General features: G+C 34.6%; 1 protein-coding gene and 1 pseudogene across 1 annotated transcript in view; one reads left to right on the top strand and one right to left on the bottom strand.

Moving 5' to 3' along the window:
• Positions 1 to 15,858, top strand: part of Ten-m (teneurin transmembrane protein Ten-m) — a 624,351-nt gene that overhangs the window by 112,242 nt on the left and 496,251 nt on the right. The gene's annotated exons all lie outside the window — the stretch shown is intronic.
• Positions 2,854 to 12,215, bottom strand: LOC141445390 (uncharacterized; annotated as a pseudogene).

The following is a 15,858-nucleotide window of genomic DNA, read 5'->3' as shown; positions in this document are numbered from 1 at the left end:
TCTACATTTTCGTTACCAGATACGCCTATATGTGAAGGAGTCCACATGAATTCGATAACAAATTTGTTTTTTAAGTGAAGCTCAGACCAAAGATCTTTAATTAGGAAAATTAAATAATTTGTATTAGATTTTACTTTATTATTTTTATAGCTTTTAATACACTCATACTATCACTGACAATTACCCATTTAATGCCTCTTTTTGCCTTGATATGTGCTTCAGTGCACAAAGAATAGCGAATGCCTCAGCTGTGAAAATACTAGCATGTTTGTCTATTTTGAAACCAAGACCCATTTTGTTTTCGGAGTTGTATATAGCTGAAGATACACTAGACTCATTCTTAGATCCATCTGTATAAATGAATTTAAAACCATTCCATGAAGCTAATTTCTCATATACTTGTTCCTTTCTGGAGAGACCATTATCAATCACAACATTTATAGGACTAAATTTACTTTCATAAGGCCATCGAAACAAGGTAAGTGGTTATTGCTTTTATGTATACTAATTTGATTAAAAAACTGCTAAATTCAGATAGGCCCTGCAAACATAAAAAGATTTTGGAAAGGCAATAGATTAATATTCAAGAGTTCTTTTAAAAGGTGGTTGTCATATTCAGCATGTAGTTTTACAATAAATCTTTCCTTCAAATATGCAAGTCTTATTGTTACTGGAGGGAGATTACACTCTACTTGTAATGAAACAATAGGAGTGGTTTTAAATGCTCCAGTCACAACGCGCATGCACTTATTTTGATTTTTTCTAAACTCTCTATAATTTTATGGTCTGAAGCAAAAACACATAAACCCATATTCAAAATGACTGCGAACTAAAGATTTATAAAGCATAAGTAATATTTTGGGTCAGCCCCCCATTTTGTACCACGCAATGACTTAAGGATATTAAAAGCTTTATTGGCTTTGACTTCTAAATGCTCAGCATATTTTTCCAGGATAAATTGTGACAAAATATGACACCCAAAAACTTGGTATCTGTGACTATTGGCAGAGGTGTATTATTATACAATAAAGAGGGCAAAGTAGCTTTAGATTTTAGACCAAAAACGACAACTTTAGACTTAGATGGATTAACTGCGAGATTTAAATAAGAGAGGTAATTATGGAGTTTTGTTAATGCTAAGTTTAAGTTATTTATTATTGTGTTAGAATTATTTCCAGATAAATATACAACAAGGTCATCGGCAAATTGTAAATTTTTGATATTAGGACCCATTACCAAATTTAAGCGACGTATATACAGAATGAAGATCAGAGGGGATAAAATTCCACCCTGACAAACTCCTATGGAAGATAGTCGAGGACCAAACAATTCACCATCATACTTCACAAACACTTTTCTACAAGATAGAAATTTTTGAATCCACTGTACAACTTTAAGTGGAATACATATATTTAACAGTTCTGTACATAAAATATCAATATTTACATTGTTAAAAGCACCAGTAATATCAAAAAACACTGAAATAAGTTTGTTGTTATTTCTGATGCTTTTCAGTATATCTAAATGAAACAAAGATATGCTTTCACGTGCTGAACGACCTCTACGAAAAAACCATACTGATGTTTGGAAGCAATCCATTATGTTCTACATAATATTCAAGACGCTGCTTAAGTAATTGTTCAAAGACTTTCCTGCGCATGATGATGTCAATGTTATAGGACGATAAGAGTCTGGATTAAACCTAGGTTTGTCAGATTTTAATATAGGAATGATGCAATCAGTTGTCCATTCAGGTGGTATGTCGTTTTTTGTCCAAAGTGCATTGTAAATATTTAGTAAAATAATCAGACAACTCTCTGGCAGTTTCTTGAACATCATATATGGAATTCCATCTAAACCAAACGAAGTATCCCTGCGTGAATATATTGCAGATTTCAATTCTTCAAGGGTAAATAAGTTTATGAGATAATCATTGTGCGGGCTGGAAGGGGATTCAAGAGACAAACTACTTACATTTTCCACACTATCAGGAGTATATTTTTGCAAGAAATCTAGAATCCATTCATGATTACTATTAGAGTGTCGAGGAACATAAGTTTTATTGAATTTGCGCATGAAGCGCCAAATTACTGACAATGGAGTAAACCGATAAAAGAAGTGCAAAGATCAGCCCAAGAATTTTGTCTTTCTGTTTTAATAACAAGTTTTTTCTTAGCTTGGAGTTTCTTAAATTCTAGGTAATTTTCTAAAGTAAAATTTTGTTTAAAATTGATGTACGCCTGTTTGGAGTTTTGAACAGCTGTGGAACATTTATCATTCCACCATGGAAGATTAGATTTTTTCTTAGATTTTCTAACAGTACAAAAACGATTAGGACTATTTGTCATGGGACTGGGACCTTTATGATTCGGTATGGACTCTGTGACAGCACACATTAGGATATTCGTGAACAAATTGTAGGCCTCAGAGGCGTGTAAGAGTCGAACTGAAAGTTATTTAACTTACACTCCACCTTCTCGGCATACATTTGCCAATTCACCATTTTAAAATTGGGTGAGTGGGCAAATGTACTCCATTTACGTTATTATTTACAAAATTATTTACATTGTTATTTAGAACCAAATTGATTATTCCAGGTAGATGATAACTACCCAGAGGATCGTCGTGGACTGACCAAGTACAAAGAGGAGCCAACGATGGAGAAACTATGGCTAGATCCAACGCATTAGGACGCCAAGTCATAGAGCCCACAGTAGTGGGTGTACCATCATTTAAAAGTACCAGAAAATTATCATCAACAACATCTAACACAGTACGACCACGTGATGAAGTAGAACAACAACCCCAAGACGTGTGATGAGCATTAAAGTCTCCTGCGATTATCATGGTTCGGGTATAGATTTAATGAAATTTTCAAATTTTGTTTTTTCAAAAACTGGGTTGCAATTTGTAGGGCTATAAAAGCTTACTATACTAATTTGTTTACTATTAACAGATATTTGTATACAAATATTTTGAAGAGAGTCATCAAAAAATGTGTTAATTTTGTTATATGCAATACTATTATGTATCAGAATACATACACCATTATGTTTGTTACCACAATCATTGCGCTCTATGTTAAACCCAGGGACCTTTAGCCTCAGATGAGGCTTTAACCAGGTTTCGCAAATGATCGCAATATCTATATATTCTTGATATAAAAAGTTTGTAAATTCGTGCCTATTGTGGAGTATACTCTGAGCGTTCCAATGTACGATTTTGAGGGCGTTCATTATGCTTTAGATTGAGCGTTCCCTCTTATCGTACCTTGGAACGCTGCACGTATTGTTTCTGTATTTATAGGCGATTCGTTTTTATTAGCTACTAGCTTTATGATCACTTGCGTGATCATATTTAAAAATGATTGAGATTTAAGCATATTCTCTAAGTAGGTTTCAGCTGTCCTAGCAGCTAGTTGGGGGAAAGACTTTTCATTAAATAGATCGGCATAGGCTGCAGTTCGGGATTTGATTTTGTTTTCTTCTTTTGTTTTTTTTAATAGGACAAGACGCGGAAATTGCAATATGTTTACCCTTGCAGTTGGCGCAAACTGGATTTTGTTTGTCGGCGCCACAGGCCTTATAATTGTGATTTTCGGAACAGATAGAACAAACCTCATTATTTTTGCAAAATTTAGCAATATGTCCAAACTGTTGGCACTTTAAGCATTGCTTAACTGGAGGGACATATTGCGTCACCTCGTGTCTCCATGAGTCCAGGTACACGTACTCAGGCAGCTGGGTAGAGGCAAACGTTACTGCGACAGTCTGCGTGGGAATATACGCGACCTCGCCCCCATCTGCCCTCACCCTGCGCATGAATCGCCGCACCTGGATGACGTTTCGTGAGCTGCCGATCATTGCGATATTTTTATTCGATAAACCAACTGGGACAGATTTTACAACTCCAGTAACTTCTGTGTCTGCTGCGGGGATTGAGGCGTTAAGCCCCAATTCGTCTAGGAATTTATTGTGACCTAAAAACGTGTTGGCATTGTTTGACAAATCGAATGTTATAGCCACTTTATATTTATTCATAGGCCTCAGATGTAGCACTCCCGATATGGCGTATTTTCTTATGGCCTGGGACAAGTTTACTTTATCGCCATCCGAAAACGGCTTGTCGGCGCATTGGTGTGTGAGGAACACAACGAAGTCTCGCCTCTGTGAATTTTCTGGATATTTACGAGAATAATTTGTTACCTTGTACGGCCTGTACTTATCTGCATCGTTTTCATAATCGGAGTCCTCGGCGGAGACCCTCTGTCTTCAGCACCTTCTTTTTTTTTCCGTTTTTTAGATTTCTCCCGTCCCATTATAGCTTATGTAATATTTACACACTTATCCGTAAGTATGTACAGATATTTACACCTAAAAATATACAATATATACAGAATATTAATAATTATAAATATTTCTTTTGGAAATTCGCGCCTTTCCCTCTCAAAGGTTCCCGCCTTTTTTTTCGCTTAACTTTGTTGTAAACAAACACAGTGACTTTGACGTTTAACTTTTTTTTTTAATCTGGCTGCAAAGAGACATTCTTGACAGACTAGAAGAATTGCCAACGTAACTAAATGTGATTTAAACTCGACGCATTTATGAAAAAGAAAACACAAAATTGACTTTATTATTATCACAGATTTCAAATTAACGCCTGTACATTTCATAACATAATTACGAATAAACACACAAGTGTGACACAAGAAAACTGTCACATCAAAAAACATGGCATGACTGCATGTACTAAATTTCTTTAACTTTTTTTTTAACGATTACAATAACGAGACGAAAAAAAATTAAATTCTTTGTAAAATCACACTATTTGCCGATTTAACGTAAAATTTAACCACATTTTATGCGTGTTAGTATCAAAGACTGTGTGCAATCAATATAAAGGGCAGTTGCATTCATTCGTTATTGTTTCAAAATAAGTAAAAAAACACTTTGATAACGTCACTGCGCGCACCCAACACAATCACAACTTCACACAATATACGAAAATTTAGTTTCATTTGCCCGTTCGGACCACTTCTGATGTCGTAAGATAGGACTTAGAGAGCCGGGATCCGACCGTAACATGATCAATGTGGGCATAACAAGTGGGATTCGGGCAGAGAATGAAACTATTTTGAAGAACTAACAAAAGTCCACCAATTGTGGTCAAGATAAAACCAAAACAATACGACACTCGTTCACTGAAATCTTAGGAATGCAACTATCATAACGATTCACAATAACTTAAGGAAAAGCCCAGCCGAATAATAAAGAAACGCGTAACAGTTCCTGAGACTGTCGACTCGGGCCAGACTTCTTTTACAAACTGACAATTGACGATCGCTTTTCCCGCGTCCAGATCTCAGGCTCTGTCAAGCGCGCCACGCATGGCAACACTGGCGTTTCGTAAGTGCTATAATGCCAATCCTTAATAACCACACATAGTAATGACCATACAAGGACCCTACTCATAATTCTACAGGTATATATTGTTAACTTAATTGTTTCACCGAACCCTATCTTTACAGACGTACACACATTTTGTTAACAATACAAGCGGGAAGGCAATTTACATATAACAATTAAAAACTATAAGATTATAAATTTAGTATGTCTACTTAATGATTTTGAAATAAACTTAATAATAATATTATATAATATACTTCATATATTATATGAAGTCGATGTCATACAAAAATATTATGAATGTCGTAGAAGGAACTATTACTAAACATAATTAATTATGTTCCATAAATTCTTTTACAGTGTAAAAACACTTGTCTAAAGCCACTGCTTAACTGCCTTTCTTTAAATTCACTATGTTCACTACTTTTTAAAAATATCTGGTAATCTATTTTTTATGTCAATAGCCATTATGAAGCAGTTTCTGAAGCTAATTTCAATCTTGCACGGGGCCGGGGCGGGAGGTTGTACAAATATTGTTGTCGCACGGATATTTATGCTTAGAAACAAAAACAGACTTTCAAAATGTATAGGCAAGTATGTGAGAATTCGATCCTTAACGGGCGCGCACGAGTCGTCTTGCTTAAGTCCAAATATAGCTCTCATACAGCGTTTTTGAATAAGAAATACTTCATGAATGTCAGTGGAGTTCCCCCATGTTATTATACCATATCTCAAGGCATGTAAAGCAATTATTTATAATACTATAGTGTTTATAATTTAGTGGCCACTTTATAACACTGTTCAAAATAATACAATACATAATATACACGAAAAAAATACTTTTTATTAATTACTGTTTAATGATAAAAAGTTAAACACGCTTTTCTAACTTTCTTTGTCCCCTGACACAAAAACTTGTGTCTGACTGTCTGACATCATAGCTCCCAAACGGAGAGAACGATTTGGATGTGTATTTTTAATAATCAAAAACTAGTTTATTCATAATGGTTTTTAGCTTAAACACAAATCATTAAAGCAGTTTATTGAAATTTTCTAATTATTCTACTGTTTTAAATTTGTGTGCTGTAGCTCAGGTAGTGTACCGAGTTAAGCTGGCAACTAATCGCAGTCAAATGTCACTTAGCTTTTAAATCTCTACTGTACTAAATTTCATTAAGTTCATTGTGTTTATTTTACATAATAAGAAGATAACGGACAGAAAAAAGTTAAGTTAAAATGTAGATGCCAATGAGCCTTTTATAGCATTAATTATATTATTATGTATATAAAACCTATTTGGGGCGTACAGTCACCAGCATTAATATCTGCCACAGCGGAGCGTGCAAAAATATCTGACACGTCCTTCCGGCCCTAGAAATAGAGTCGTATCAGATATTTATGCACACTTGCTGTGTCAGATATTGTTGCTGATGTTGGTGCTGGTGCCCTACCAATACAGTACCTACTATGCTTGGTATAGACACTTACCAAGTCAAATATTCATACTCGTAAATACCGATATTCCAGCCGCTACCAAAGTAAGAGCCGAGGACCAAATTAAAATGATACGTTCTTTACAGCTATTAGCGAATTTGGCCGGGGTTTTTCTCTCTTTACGACTATCATCATCATCATCATATCAGCCATGGGACGTTGACCTTCCTCCTCCTTCCTCCCCAAAGACCTCGGTTGAAAACGGCCTGCATCCACCGTGAACCCGAGTACTACTACGAGTAAGTCATTCAATCCATCTCGTTAGTGTCCAAGGAGACGTCCGTCTAAAGCTGCGTTTGCCGATCCACTGTCTCCATCCGAGAACGATCCGGACAGCCATCTTTACATCTCAGCACTTATATAGTTAATCTCATTTCCTCTCCGTTTAAAGAAATCAGGAAAAAAACACGTTTCAATTAACATAAAACGGGGCTTCGGGAGAGAAATATTTTTGCGAGTCTTTTGTGAAATGGATTGCGTCAGTAACAATTGGCTCATTAGTCGAGGCTGTCGGTTTTTATGACAGTACATAGGGACACCTATTTACGACCTTATCTAAATAAACTTAATAGAGCGACAAATTGAAACGGAAAACGGCAGGAGCGCGCCACGTGCTGCGACGAGGGTTCTTGGGTTATTTTTTTGACAACATCGATTTTAAAGCTCATTCAAGAACACTGAGTGTTAGTGAAACTCTGACCTTAAAAGTTTCGTAAAATTAAAACATTCGGTATTCAAAATAATAATATTATACTTTGATTAAATATAAGTTGAATGAACTAAAAGAATTTCTCACCCGCGACCTAAGCAAAGAAATAAAAGATGCAAAGAAATTCTTTCAGTTCATTGGATATGGACCTCCGCAAAGTAACGCCTGATTCAATAAATTATTAGTCCATATTTTTATTGGTAGGATAGGAGCATAATTTGACTTTCAAAAAAAAATATTAGTGCAGACTACTTAATGATTAACTGTCTACTGTACTTACCTACTAATGTATAACAAGAATAAGTTCTTCTTTTTCAGTAAACAATAATTCCATACCATTCCAGCCTTCAGCATTCCATTTCAGCGTTATAATTTTCCATACTATACATCACGAAAACATCGGTTTACTAATGTATCGGCGAAAATTATTTAGCAAATTATTAACTCCCAAACTATTTATCCCATATTTTTATTTAGGCGAAATGTTATTTCCCAACTCAACGTTTCGCAAAGATATCATTTCCCAACTAATGATTCGATAAATTATTATTATGCAAATTATTACCTGGATTTTTTTTAAGATGTCATTTATGTTTTCGTCAAATGTATTGATTGGCAAACCTTAACTTAGCAACTTATTGAATGGCATCCAACCTACTTTTCTAGTGTCATTTATCCTGGCTGCTATAATAAAAAAAACTTAACATCGAAGGGTAAGGCTCCCGCCTTAGCTACGCTCCACTTCGCTCCCGCCTTAGCCTTCTGAACCTAAACTATCCAAGTCGCTTCTATTCCGAACCGTCTTGCTCGCTCGCTTCGCTGTCTCGCACAAATCAAATTGAAGTATAACTTTGCAATGTAAAAAATTGCCCAAATATTATTTGACAATTTGTTATTTGCCTAAGCCAATCATTTGCTACATAATTATTTGCCACGTAAATGTGTGATGAAGTAAAATTTTGCAAGGTAAAATTGTTGCGAAATAAAAAAAATGTGAAGTAAAGTTATGCCAAATATTAGTTTGCCAAATGAAACTTTTGGCGAAAGGTTGGTTGCTAAGTGAAATTTGGCGAAACATATTTCGCCGAAAAGGCAGTACACCGAAAAGATCTGACATTAGTTTCGTCACGCTGCGCTGGTTTTATCTTAAATGACTTGTGTAACGCTACATAATGTTTTAAAGAAAGAAAAAAGAAAGAATTTATTTGAAATATAACAAGGTTACAATTTAGATTCATCGGCGGACTCCGCACTAGACTCTGGGCCTGTATCGCGGAGACCAGAGAATTTACAATTTACAGCAGTTACTTAAGTAATTGAATCGGTATTTTCAAGTCGGTATAACACGGAACTCCTCAAATCAGCAATATTTCGCATAGCCATTGTTGTCTTTCATGTTTGTGAATCTGTGCGTTAGACAACATCAAAAGGAAAATCCACGAAAAAACTAAATCACAGCGGAATTAACCTTTGCCGCAGGATCCCTGAAAACTTCCTGGAACTCAACAACGTTCGAGAATACATTTTCTTTTTTTTTTTACTTAATTTAATTAGGAAGGCCCACCTTTAGTGAATTAAGATTGTTTGTCCATATTCAAGGCACAAAATAAGAGCATTAAATAATCGTGTTGGAAAATTTAATTGAATTATTTCTTCAAAAGGCCTGGGTTTGGCTGTATTTGCGGATTTTTACTCAGTTTCCTGTTTTCTCGAGTTGTTGTTAGTATGCAGCGTGTATTTTGAATACTACCTCAAACTGTAACCAGACGAAGATTTAAGTGCTGTGAACCGATATTACTTAAAACAGTTTGTTAATTTAGAATTAACTACCAGAGCGTAATTAATTTTTGAAATATTTTCGAGCAGCAATGTAATGCGTACAATAATTTGATACGAGAGAGAAGCGTTCTGTGACAGCTGTCACGTCAACAAGTGCGACGTTTTGAATAAAAACAAAGTAGTATCACGTAGTGATACATTGCGTGCTAATTAATTTAGTAAGGAAAATAATAAGTCTATTTTTTTACTAAACATAATAAAATGTGATTATTAGCGCCTTCACTAACTACCCTTAAAGTTTGAAGTTGTACCTATCAAAAATACACGCTACCAAGAGCGTGGAATTGCATATGTAGTGGTATTGTGATTTATAGGCATTGGAGAGTGAGATCTCTATACCGATGTCTCGCTGTTACTAAAGTGGAATGCCTATGAACACACAATACCACTACATATGCAATACCACACTCTCGGTAATTTGTCTATAACGTTAAAAAGTAATATTAAAAAGTATTGGGTTACTGTTTGTGTTTTATCACATGCCTAGATAGTTAAGTGAGGAACGTACCTATTCATAACATTGAAACAATAAAATAAAGTAGATATATTCGTAGCGTGTCAAAATTGCGCGTGACGTCATACCACGCGACACTTTTTCGACGTCATGAGCCCCCATTGTTGAACTTAAACGTGCTTCGTCTTTGTTTGACTGATAAATAAATAAATAATAAATAAATATCACGGGACAATTCACACCAATTGACCTAGTCCCAAAGTAAGCTTAGCAAAGCTTGTGTTATGGGTACTAAGCAAACGGATAAATATAATTATATAGATGATACATACTAATACATAGTAAACACCCAAGACCCGAGAACAAACATTTCGTTTTTTCATACAAATATCTGCCCCGACACGGGAATCGAACCCGTGACCTCAAGCTTCGTAGTCAGGTTCTCTAACCACTAGGCCATCTGGTCGTCTGCTGACTGATAAAAGTAAAAATAAGTGTCCGACATTCTTTTGAACTGACAAACTAAACCTACCACTGCTACTACCTACCTACAACCTAGTGTTAACGAACATCAGTCTTTCAAAGGCCCGGCAACGCACCTGTACCCCTCGTGTAGGTAGGTGTCCATGTGTGGGCGGCGGTGATTGCTTCCCATCAGGTGACTTGCATGCTCGTTTTCCCCATCTTATGTATAAAAAAACCGGCCAAGAGCATGTCGGACACGTCCGGATGGGTTCCGTAGCCATTACCAAAAAAAAAAAATTTTTTTTTCTAAGGATTTCGTATTTTGTACGGAATATTCCAAGTTTAGGTATATTTTATACTTAGGCTGTTATTTACTCTTAAACTACTAATAATTCTCAAGAAAATAACCGTTATAGTTTTCCTTGTAAGTTTGATATACTTACTTACCATCATGATTTTTTTCAAATTTTTCCACCCACCGGTTTAGATTTTAGAGGGGGGGACGCTCGATTTTAATGAAAATTTGCACTTGAATATTTTGCAAACAAAGCAGTAAATCGAAAAATCGTTTTAGCAATCCCCTAATGGTTTTAAAATACCTACCCAACGAACTAGGGTTGGATGAGAAAAAGAAATCCATTTTGGCTACGGAACCCTAAAAATAGAATGATATTGTTTTTACTCAGGATACTACCCAATTAAAGACATCTTGTACGAGTATACTCAAAGTATGACTGGTAACCACAAAACGAATGCAACGACACACCAAAATCTTCACTAATCACTATATTTCTACTCATACACCATCGTAAACCACGTCAAAGTAAGACGCAATAAAAGTGACACTGATTCGGAGATTGTGATGCATCAATTACTTTTACTGCCACAAATAGAGACGTTTACCCTAATAGGTGAGGTGCACTTGTGTTGTTAATACGAGAAGGTTGTTAAATTTGAAGTACAGTTAGCAGAGAAAATGATTCATAGCATACCAATACTAGTAAAAACAATCCAACGAAGTGTGAGTCGTACTTGCGCACCGAGAGTTCCATATAAATATATGATCCAGAGTAAGCAGAGCCCTGCTACTGAGCTAAACGTCCGCGACTTAGTAGATTGGTTACTGAAATATACAGATAGAACCTAAACAACTATGAGTGCCTTATTTATAGGTTTTGATATACTTTTTAGGGTTTCAGAGCCAAAATGGCAAAAACGGAACTCTTATAGTTTCGCCGTGTCTGTCTGTCCGTCCATCCCCGGCTTTTCTCAGGGACTATCAATGCTAGAAAACTGTTATTTTGCACGGATATATATATAAACTATGCCGACAAAATGGTACAATAAAAAATAAAAAATAATTTTTTTTAGGGTACCTCCCATAGACATAAAGTGGAGGTGACTTTTTTTTCTCATCCAACCCTATAGCGTTGGGTATCGTTAGATAGGTCTTTTAAAACCATTAGGGGGTTGCTAAGATGATTTTTCTATTCATTGATGTTTTTGTGAAATAAGTACAATTTTTTATTAAAATCGAGCGTTCCCCCCCCCTCTAAAATGTAAACCGGTGGATGGAAAAATTTGAATAAATTCAGGATGTTAGTAAGTATATAAAACTTTTAAGGAAAACTATAATAGCTAAGTGTGCTTGAGAATTATTACTAGTTTTACTCTTAAATAGCAGCCTAAGGTATAAAATATACCTAAACTTGGAAGATTCCGTATAAAATACGAAATCCTTAGAATAATATTACTTAATTTTTTCGTAATGGCTACGGAACCCTATTTTGGGTGTGTCCGACATGCTCTTGGCCGGTTTTTTTAATTACTGTACAGTTACCAGCACCATATCTAACAAAACGTACATAAATATCTAAAACGACTCTAGTTTTGGAGCCGATAAGACGTGTCAGATATTATTGCTCGCCCTGCTTTGGCAGATATTTTAATGCAAGCAACTATACTAGATGCAGTGTCAGGCAACAGCTAGTACTTTGATAATTATGTTTTTGTTTTTTGAACAACTGTAAAAAAATAGTCATCAAAAAAACTTTCTTGGTATGTTGCCGGCTGTACAGTAAAAGATTTATCTACACTTCGAAATATGAATCAATCTATGTTTTACTGCTCAAAATAATTCTGTTAGTACGAGTCTCCTAATTGATGACATTTTATGACCTTTTTACGGACATGTCGGACAACTAAAACTTGTCGTTTTTATCTCTAAAACAAAAGATAACAGACATATGTTTTCGTTAAGTTTTTTTTTATGGAACTCTTTAATGTTGTTTTATCTGTGTCGATGTAACTATACTTATAAAAACATTGACGTACCTATGAAAGAGTTCTAAATAACAAACGTCAGAACATTTTTTTGTCTTGATTTTTTTTTATTATTCATTCCCAAAACAGTTGAAAATTCGTAAAATTACTTTGCTACGTTGGTCAACTTCAATATTTCGATTTCACTTTACATAATTCTGTCTTATCTTCCCCGCATCGGCCAAATTAAAAAACAATTAACCATATCTGATGCAATCTCTTCGCTTCGCCTGACCATTTTTACGCCAAACAAAATAAAAATTAAGTAATTAAAAAACCGTATCCACCCCCTTAACCTAAAGGCTCGCACACACGCCCGCGCCGCTTCAACGCGAAATAAATCAACCAAACTTTTTTGTTCCGATTCTTTTTGTTATTTAATTATCTGTGACTCGCATTCTCGTAAATTGCTGTGGTTAAGCAATTATAAAAAAAAACGCTAAAGAACAATCCAAAATGAACCTTGGGTGTATTGCTGTAGTGCTTTTTACTGGACGTAGTTGACACGAAGAACGACAATTTAGGGGTTACGATAAAATCTCTTTACAATACATTCACTGGCATACTGGTGATTGTCATGGCGTGTGCTGTACGAGTATGCACTTTACGTTGTATCAAATTAAGCGTAATGTGTTAACGTGATAACGTTTACGGTTTGAATTAAGCATATGGTTGGTAATTACTGTTAAATACGAGTGTGTGAATGTAAAACTTGCATTTCTGTTTTGTTTTGGGAATAATAATAATTTAATAGTGATTCTATAGAATTAAAGATTTTTCCTAAAAGCACTAATTTATTGTAATTTAACAAAAATTTACGTAAATATCTTACAAAATATTTAATGCCATTTAGGCACTTAATTACCTATTTAAGCTTAATATTTTTTATTGATGTCATTACTATAAAATTATACAACATCTTGCAGTCAATAGAAAAATGTATCCCACATAATATTTGGAAAGAAAAAAGAAAAAAACATTTATTGCCCCTAAAAAGAAATACATTCGTGATATTTCGTTTTGCATTGTGTTAAGTTTGAACTCACATTCTCAAACGCATTTCGAAAGTACCTATCGAAAAAAAATCTCTTCATAAATCTTAAGAACCGATAAAAAACATACGATTAATTATAAAACAAAAGAAAATCTCCGAAAGAGTAGCCGGGTAATCTGGGATCTCTGATTTATCTGATTTTGACGACATGTGGCCTCAATTAAAAAGTTTCTGAACAAAAACGTTGGCGGTTAGCGTTAATACACCTCCCCCGTCGACGCTCCCGTGTGAAGCGGCCTTATGTTAAGGGGATGTTTCCTTAATTAATTAATTAGTCTAAAGTTATATTGATTGCAAACGTAATGTAAAATACAATGTATGTGTCTTACGTCCTTGCCCGACTTGATGCTTAAACACACAAAATAAAGCGACTGGATTATTATATAATTTTTAAATTATGTAAGATGCCTAAAAAATAAATGATTTGATTATTAAAAAGGTTGCCTGGAAGATATCGCTCTTAATCAATAAGGCCGTCTATTGTTTACCTTGTATTTTTCTTTCTGTGTCGCTTACTATTTGTGGTGTATAATAAAGAGTCATTGTAATTGTATTGTATTATTTATTTACACAACAAAGATTAATAATCAAATACCATCTTGTATTATCTACGAATATCTTCTAAAAATTATGAATTATACTAATATTATAAAAGCAAAAGTTTTGTTTGTGAGTGATGAGTGTGTATATTTATTACTTATTAACGCCGAAACGGCTGTACGGGTTGGATTAATTTAGCACTTAGGCCAGTTTTTAGCCCGAAAAATCATGATCCCTATAAGATAATCAGTGGGCGGACGATGGATGCAATTTACGTCAAAATCATGTCGAACAATATACGTAATATGGATGTGACTACAATTGGTTTAAAAAAGAGAACATAGTTGAAAAATAGTTGGATAATTTTATTGTTGTAGTAAATAATCGTATTTTTATCTATATTACAAATTTTAAAACTGTCCAGTTATGTAGGGTAAAATTACCTCTTTACATCTACATAATATGTAAGTGGTACGTATTTGGAAAGTGATACTTCACCATTATTAGGAAGATTATCACAATTTCATCATTTTTACACAAAAATATTAATCGAAGTTTAATTAAATTCTTATCCATCTTATGCTATCGTCACCATATTGCATCTATCGTCCGCCCTTTAAAGATAATGTATAACGTACTGCACGTTGACACGTAAATACGCTATATTTTCGTTTTTCATCAAAATATTTTTCTTCAAAAAGTTACTAAGAAAAAATAAGACGATAATTTGATAATTTTTACTATTTATTATTATTAATAATTAGAGTTAACCACGAGCAAAGCCGCGGGCAAATGCTATAGTCTATAAGAAATCTTTACGCGTCACCCTAATGTTAACGCGGGTAAAATCTAGTATTTGTTATAATAACAGAGCAGATGGAATCGCCAGTAAAGTAAATTAATGAGTTCAGTCTGTAGTGTAAAATTATTGGCATGTAGGATCATGCTTATACAAGCAACGCTGTTTTCTACAACACTTTGTTTTGTTGTTAGGTTAGGTAACATCACTTTTATTTATTTTATATAAACTTCCCCTTAAAACTATCCAACGCTAATTGACTATGACATCGCACTACTTAAATCTCGTTCTGTCCCTGTCACTCCCGCATAAAAATAACGAGACGAAACATAACACGTTTAAATAGATAGCTTCCTTTTGCCGAATCACTTCTGATTAAGGAATCACTCGGTTATGACAATTTACATCGTAAATGCATCACAATCTAAATTGAAACTTAAATTAAAAGGCATAAAGTTGAATTTTGTCTTAAAAAAAAAAATATGGGAATTTGGTTGTGTTTATGGGCTTTTTGTTAAAAATAAGACTATTTTAAATTGTCTGTCTGTCTGTTATCAAACCTTGCAAGTTAAATTCGACCAACTTCCAGTTAGTAGTTGGATTGACTTGAAATTTGGTATACTTATGTAAATTGCGTGACAATACAATAACCTGGTAGTGACATCCTGGTAGTCCAGCCAGGATCGTCTCCACAGGACAAAACTCTTCAACGGTTAAAGGCATCAACTTGAAATTTTGTATGCAAATGTAGTTTGGGTGACACAAAACATAATAATA

This window comes from Choristoneura fumiferana, chromosome 2 (genome assembly GCF_025370935.1).
Source record: "Choristoneura fumiferana chromosome 2, NRCan_CFum_1, whole genome shotgun sequence".
Classification (NCBI taxonomy): Eukaryota; Metazoa; Arthropoda; class Insecta; order Lepidoptera; family Tortricidae; genus Choristoneura; species Choristoneura fumiferana.
Note: the sequence above shows the minus strand (reverse complement) of the source record. Positions and strands in the feature narration are given on the sequence as shown.